The 6,399-nt window shown below is 43.5% G+C and overlaps 1 protein-coding gene across 14 annotated transcripts in view; it reads right to left on the bottom strand.

Annotated features, from left to right (window-relative positions):
• ARHGAP12 (Rho GTPase activating protein 12) overlaps nucleotides 1–6,102 on the bottom strand; it is a 128,347-nt gene extending 122,245 nt beyond the window's left edge. For 8 of the 14 annotated variants that reach the window (XM_063727268.1, XM_063727267.1, XM_054522137.2 and 5 more), the window contains exon 1: nucleotides 5,961–6,092. The gene's annotated coding sequence lies outside the window, so the exon portion shown is untranslated. Of the gene's footprint in view, nucleotides 1–5,955 lie in introns of all 14 variants that reach the window. The other 6 variants (XM_063727266.1, XM_063727265.1, XM_063727264.1 and 3 more) reach the window with 2 other exon arrangements.
• Between the last annotated feature and the right edge of the window lie 297 nt (nucleotides 6,103–6,399).

The raw sequence follows: 6,399 nt of genomic DNA on the forward strand, positions 1-6,399 counted from the left end.
AAAACGTAAAGAAGTTACTACCAATTCTACATAAATCTCTCAAAAAAAAATTGAAGCAGAGAGAAAACATCCCAACTCCATTCCACCAAAACCAAAGACATTATAAAAAAGAAAAAATCATAGGTTAGGCAAGGTAGCTCACACCTGTAATTCCAGTGTTTTAGGAAGTCGAGACAAGAGGATCACTTGAGGTCAGGAGTTCAAAACCAACCCGGACAACATAGCAACATAGCATGAACCCGTCTCTACAAAAAAATTTACAAAATTAGCTGGGCATGGTGCCGCACACCTGTAGTCACAGCTACTTGGGAGGCTAAAGTGGGAAGCCTGTCTGAGCCTGGGAGTTCGAGACTGCAGTGAACTGTGAACACGCCACTATACTGCAGCCTGGGGTGACAGAGCAAGACCCTGTCTAACAGGAAAAAAAAACAAAACAGGCAAAATATTTAAACAGACTTATCCAAAGATCTATAGATGGTAAATAGGCTAAAATATGCCCAACATCTTTGGCCATCAGGAAAATGCAAATTAAAACCAAAAAGAAAGAAATGTCACCACACATCTCACAGAATGGCTAAGTCAGGTCACACCAGTGTTTTTGAGAATGCAGAGCCACTGGAACTCACACACAAAGCTGGTGAGGATGTAAAACTGAACCAGCATTTGAAATAAGTTTGGCAGATGCTTAAAATGTTAAATATGCATCTACCACATGATTCAGGGATTTTACTCTTAGGTATTTACCAACAATAATTAAAGCATATGTCCACACAAAGACAGTAGTTTCATCTGTAACAAAGAGAAACTCGCAAGTCAATCAACAATTGAATAAACTAATTGTGGTATATCCACACAATGGAATATCACTCAGCAATAAAAAGGAACAAACTGTGATACATGCAGCAAACTGGGTGAATCTCAAAATAATTTTCTGGAGTGAAGAAAAATTCAGACCAGAATCTATAGTACATGAGTCCATCTGCATAAAATTCTAGAAAATTGATTTCCTAAAATCAAACTAATTGATAGTGACAGAAAGCAGAGCAATAGTTGCCAAGGGACATGAGGAATGAATCACATAGGAGCTCAAGGAAATTTCTGATGAGTGAAAGAGATGTTCATTATCTTGAAAATGGTAGTATATACATATGTCAAAACTCATCAAATTGTGCACTTAAAAAATATGTGCGGCTTGTTATACAGCAATTATACCGCAAAACTGTATTTTTTTAAAAAAACTGTTAAAATCCTAATGATGCAAATTAAAACAACCAGATATCACTACCCACCTACCAGATAGCTTTCAAAAACACAGAATGTTTTGTATGGTAAAGACACCAGCAACTGGAATTCTCTTCATTGCTGGTGGAAATGCAAAATGGTACAACCACTTTGGAAAATAATTTGGTAATTTCTAATAAAGTTAAACATATGCTTACCATATGATCCAGCAATCCGTCTTCTAGGTATTTACCCAAGAGAAATGAAAACGTAAGTCCACACAAAGGCCTTACATGAACATTCATAATGGCCAGAAATTGAAAACTCAAAGGCCTATGAACTTGTGAATACAAATTGTGGTACAATCCATCTCTAAAATAGGAAACAGTACAAACCTCAAAAGATCCTTGTAAGAACGGAAAGAGAAAACGCGAAAAAAAGCACTTAGATATAAAGCATGATAGATGGTATCACATTAATCACTGCTAATTCAAGGAAGCAAAAGCTGTGATAATAGAGAAATACAAAACATATAGTATATAGCCTTCTGTGTCTGACATGTTTCACTTAGATTAATGCTTTTGAGATTCATTCATGTTGTCTCCATAGATCATTCTTTTTTATTGTTGAATGTTAGTGTATTTTATGTATGTATATTACACTTTAATAAAACTGAAATTTAAAAATATATATTACGTAGCAAAATATAGGAAATTTTCAGCCAACTTTAAAAGATGTCACTCTAACCTCATAACATATTCTGAATTCTGCTGTGGTGAAGGAAAAGAGCACAGAACTTGGAGTCCGAGGTCTAAATTTTAAATCTAGGCTTTGCCATTTATCGGCTCTCAGGACCCTAGGCACCTTAACTTGCCTGTAAAACAAAGCAAACAATACAAACCTCAAAAGATGTTTGTGAGAAGAAAGAAAAAAAACTTTGTAACTTTCAGACATCACAGAGTATCTATATTAATCAGTGCTTACTCAAGGAAGCAAAAGTTGTGAGAGTAGAAAAATAGTCACAAATGCACTGATAATTTATAAAACATCCTGTCTCTGTCTCTCGCTGTGTGACTCTGAACAAGTCATTTAACCTCTCTGGGCTTCAGTTTTTTCCATCTGCAAAGTGGAGCTTATTAATAGTACATACTGCATATTGGCAGAATTAAGTAAATGTGTGCAAGGCACTTGAAATAGTGCATGGCGCATGGCAAGTGCTTTAAAAGTTTTAGGTCTTATTACAAAAAAACTATTATCATCATCCTACCAGACCCAATACTGGCCACCATCCTGCCCAACCAAGCTGTAGCAGCACAAGTGATTAATGATCTAGATCACTGGATTCTCAAACTTTTAGTGAGCAATGGAATAATCTGAAGAACTTTTTTAAAAATAAACTTCTTATTTTAAAAGAGTTTTAGATTTACATAATTACTGCAAAGATAGTCCAGACAGTTCCCATGTACTCTGGACCCAGTTATCCCTATTAACAACTTATGTTAGTGTGGTATATTTGTCATATTCAATCAACCAACACTGACACACAACAATTTCCACACTTTATTCAGATTTCCTTAGTATTCTCCTAATGTCCTTTTCCTGTTCCAGGGTCCCATCCAGAATACCACATATACATTTTGTAGCCATATCCCAGAGAGTTTTCAAACCACAGATTACAGGCCCTAGCCCTAGATATTCTAACTACAACCGGTATGAAGTGGGGCCCTAAAATTTACATTCTCAAGGATTGCTGATGGGGCCAATCTGAAAATACACAGAGTAACATTGGTCTACACTTTTAGACTCCAAAACTGTTGTTCGATACAGTAGTCACTAGTCAAATGTGCCTAATGCAAACTGAGAAATGCTCTAAGTGTAAAACACACTTGATATTTCAAAAAATCTGGTCCAACGTAAAGAACATAAAATATCTCATTAATAATTTTCATATTACATGTTAAAATGATATTGTGAATATACTGAGTAAAACATATTCATTTATTTCACTTTTTTTCCACGTGCTTACTTTTTATAATGTGAATACTAGAAACTTTAAGCACAAGTAATTTATATAGGCATTACATTTCTATTGGACAGCAGTGGTCTGTGGTCTGGAAGAACAGCATCCACATGACCAAGTGGATATTAGAAGTGCAGGTGATTCCTATGCACGTTAAAATTTGAGAAGCACTAGATTATCAACAGGGGAAGGAGGCTTAGAGAATACACCATTTGGCAGTTCAGTTCAATTAAAAAGCTAATCAATTACAAAATGAAACTGCAGAATATTCATTAAGTCCATGAAGTCAATGAAAGTAATAGGGAAATGGCTGAATCACAGCAAAGCCATATACCAATGAGCCGGGGCCAGTTAACTGAAGAAAAAAAAAAAAACCACAAGGATAGTGGCCCAATAGGTTCCTCAAAAGAGGTAATCTGAAAAGCCCGATTTGAGGTACAGTGATGCTATGTCGTACTACGACACCTTTCACATCTGATTCATACTACAAAATAGTGCATATTTGCAATTCTAGCCAAAATTGTTAAATACAGGACAAAAGTTTAATTTCACTTTTCTCTCCCATGACTTATTGTAAAACTGTGATGCCCATTTTCTCAGGTAAGTAAAATATTAGTACTACTGTTTAATGGTTAAACAGATCACCACTATTCAGTTTTTACTCCATTTAAAAATTTTAATTACCCTTATTATTTTCAGTAATGTCACTTACATAGAGTACTTAAAAATTTGTAAAGCTCACTTTCTATCAGCCTACTAAAAAACCACTGAGTAGATTCTAATTAAAGAAAAGTCAAATGATTAACTACAAGTAACATGCTGTTTTTCTACAGCACTTAATCTATTTTCATTTGCACCTCGAAACAACTGGTATTAGCAAATATAAAACCGAAAGAGATGCTATGTATTGATAATTATATATCAACAACTAATATATATATAACTAACTATACAGACGGCATTATCTTAACAATCAATGAGTCATCAATCTTCTCCAGCTTGATGAAGTACGAACAGAAATCTATCAACAAATACTGGCGCATAACTATACATACACACATTATATTACACTTTTGGGGGTTCTTTTTCCCCCACAGAGAAACACTTTTCTAGAAGAGTGGAGCCGCATGCAATCAGGGGTCGCACATATGTGCCCAGACGGTCTGGCTCGTCAGGTGGCATGGGTCGGGGTCACGCTTTCACTGCCTGTTTTGGGCTCTCAAAACCCAGCTCTGAAACGTTTCCAAGGCAATTTTAAAACAAAGAAAAAAAAACACTGTGCCAGGAGCCAAACTGCCTATTCAGACCAGAGGAGGTAGAGGAAGATGACCGATTCTGTAAAACACCCTCCTATAGATAAGGTAAAGAAAAGGCGATATGGGCAAATACACACACATCTAGGCCACCGTTCCCGACTTCTAAGTACGAAAGAGGCGTGGCTAGGGGTTATTTTTAACACTTCCATTGAAACACCTGGAGTCTCCCAAGGTCTAACCTCTAGAAGTCGGGTGGCAGAACCTGAACCAGAACCCGAGTGAGCCTTCCTTCCTCCACGACCTCTCTTTAGGAACGCATGCCTAAATAGTCGATAAAATCTACTTCTCTATGTCATGATTAACCCAAAAGCCAGCCACAACCAATCGTGTTATTAGAGTGCTAAAAGCCTCTATCCACAACAAACACTCCAATTGGGATGACATCAGAACTTTCGATACAGGTGTACTTTCAACGTCGTGCTTTACCCTTTGAAAACACATTTACAAAACTGCAGCTGCAGTCAAAAGGAAAACATCACACGCCTCGAAAGCTGAAGGGCGTGCCTTTTTCTCTAACGAAGACCGTGTGGCCATTTCTTCTCAAAGGGTCTGCAGTCACTTAAGGTAGCAACACGTAAAGGACAGCCATTCTGAGAAGACAACCAGCTCCCCTGAGATGGGAGGCGGGCTGCACGCTGGTAAAGAGGATTTTTCAATTCAAGGACTTTGAGGAGATTCCGCCCAGAGAAGCTGAAGGGGAGCGAATGCACGTCCATCCAGCAGGGGCAGGGCATCGGGAAAGACCGCAAAGAAGAAAGTGTCCGGTTTAACGTCAATAGTCCTGGAGGGACGCCCCAGGTGGGCTCCCCGGGTGGGTGGAGGCCTGCGAGCCCCACCGCGGCTAGGGAGTGGGCCCACGGCGCGGGAGGGGCCGGGCCGGCCTTTTGCGCGCACACACGCGCACACACACACACACACACACACACCCGCCTTTTGCAGACACACGCGCGCGCACACACCCGCCTTTTGCACATAGACACGCACACACCCGCCTTGTGCACACACGCGCGCACTCTCCCGCACTCACACACACACCCGCGCACCCTCACACTCTCCTCCCTGGGGGCGGGGCGGGCGGGCGCTGCCCTCACACAGGAAGTCAGGAAACCCAGGGGGCAGAGGAGCCACAACTTCGGGCCATTTAAACCGTCTCGCCCACGTCAGCCAATAGGCTGCGCCGGCCCCGTACCCCCCCGGCGCCTACCCCCGCGCCCAGAGCCCCTCGCTGCGCGCCCGACCTCCCTTCGCGCGCACCTCGGCGGCGCCGCCGCCGCCGCGCCTCCCGCACACGCCTCCCCCCGACTCCACCGCCCTCGGCGGGCAAAGCCCGGCCCCGGCGCGCCTTTGTGCAGCGCCTCGCCAACCTGCCCTCCGTCCGCCAGGACCCGCGCCCTGCACCTCACCGGGAGCCCGGCGGCCTCGCAGCGTGCGGCTCCCTCCTTAGTCCGCCCCGCGGCTGCGGGTCGGCGACGCGAGCCCGAAGAGCGTTCACACGGCGACGGCCGCGGCCGGCCCGTCCCCGCAGGCTGGCCTCTGAGAGAGGGTAAGTTACAGGGCACGTCGGAGCGCGCCGGCGCGGGGGCGGGGCTCACGTGACGCGCGGGGGCGGGGCGGACGGCTCACGTGACGGCCCGGGCGCGCGGGGCGGGCGCGGGTCCCCGGGACGGTCTGGGGTGGCGCGGGGTGCGGCGCCCGGCGGGGAGCCGGATAGGGGGCAGCCAGGGTACGGTGTGGGAACTCGGGCCGGCGCGGGAGCCTGCGGTCAAGGGGGCTCAGCACTTTGTAAACAAGGAGTGGGAAGCGTTAAAAAAACGCTCGTAGGGAAAACCAGGGAAGGGCGGA

Source organism: Pongo abelii, chromosome 8 (assembly GCF_028885655.2).
Source record: "Pongo abelii isolate AG06213 chromosome 8, NHGRI_mPonAbe1-v2.0_pri, whole genome shotgun sequence".
In the NCBI taxonomy this organism is placed as follows: domain Eukaryota; kingdom Metazoa; phylum Chordata; class Mammalia; order Primates; family Hominidae; genus Pongo; species Pongo abelii.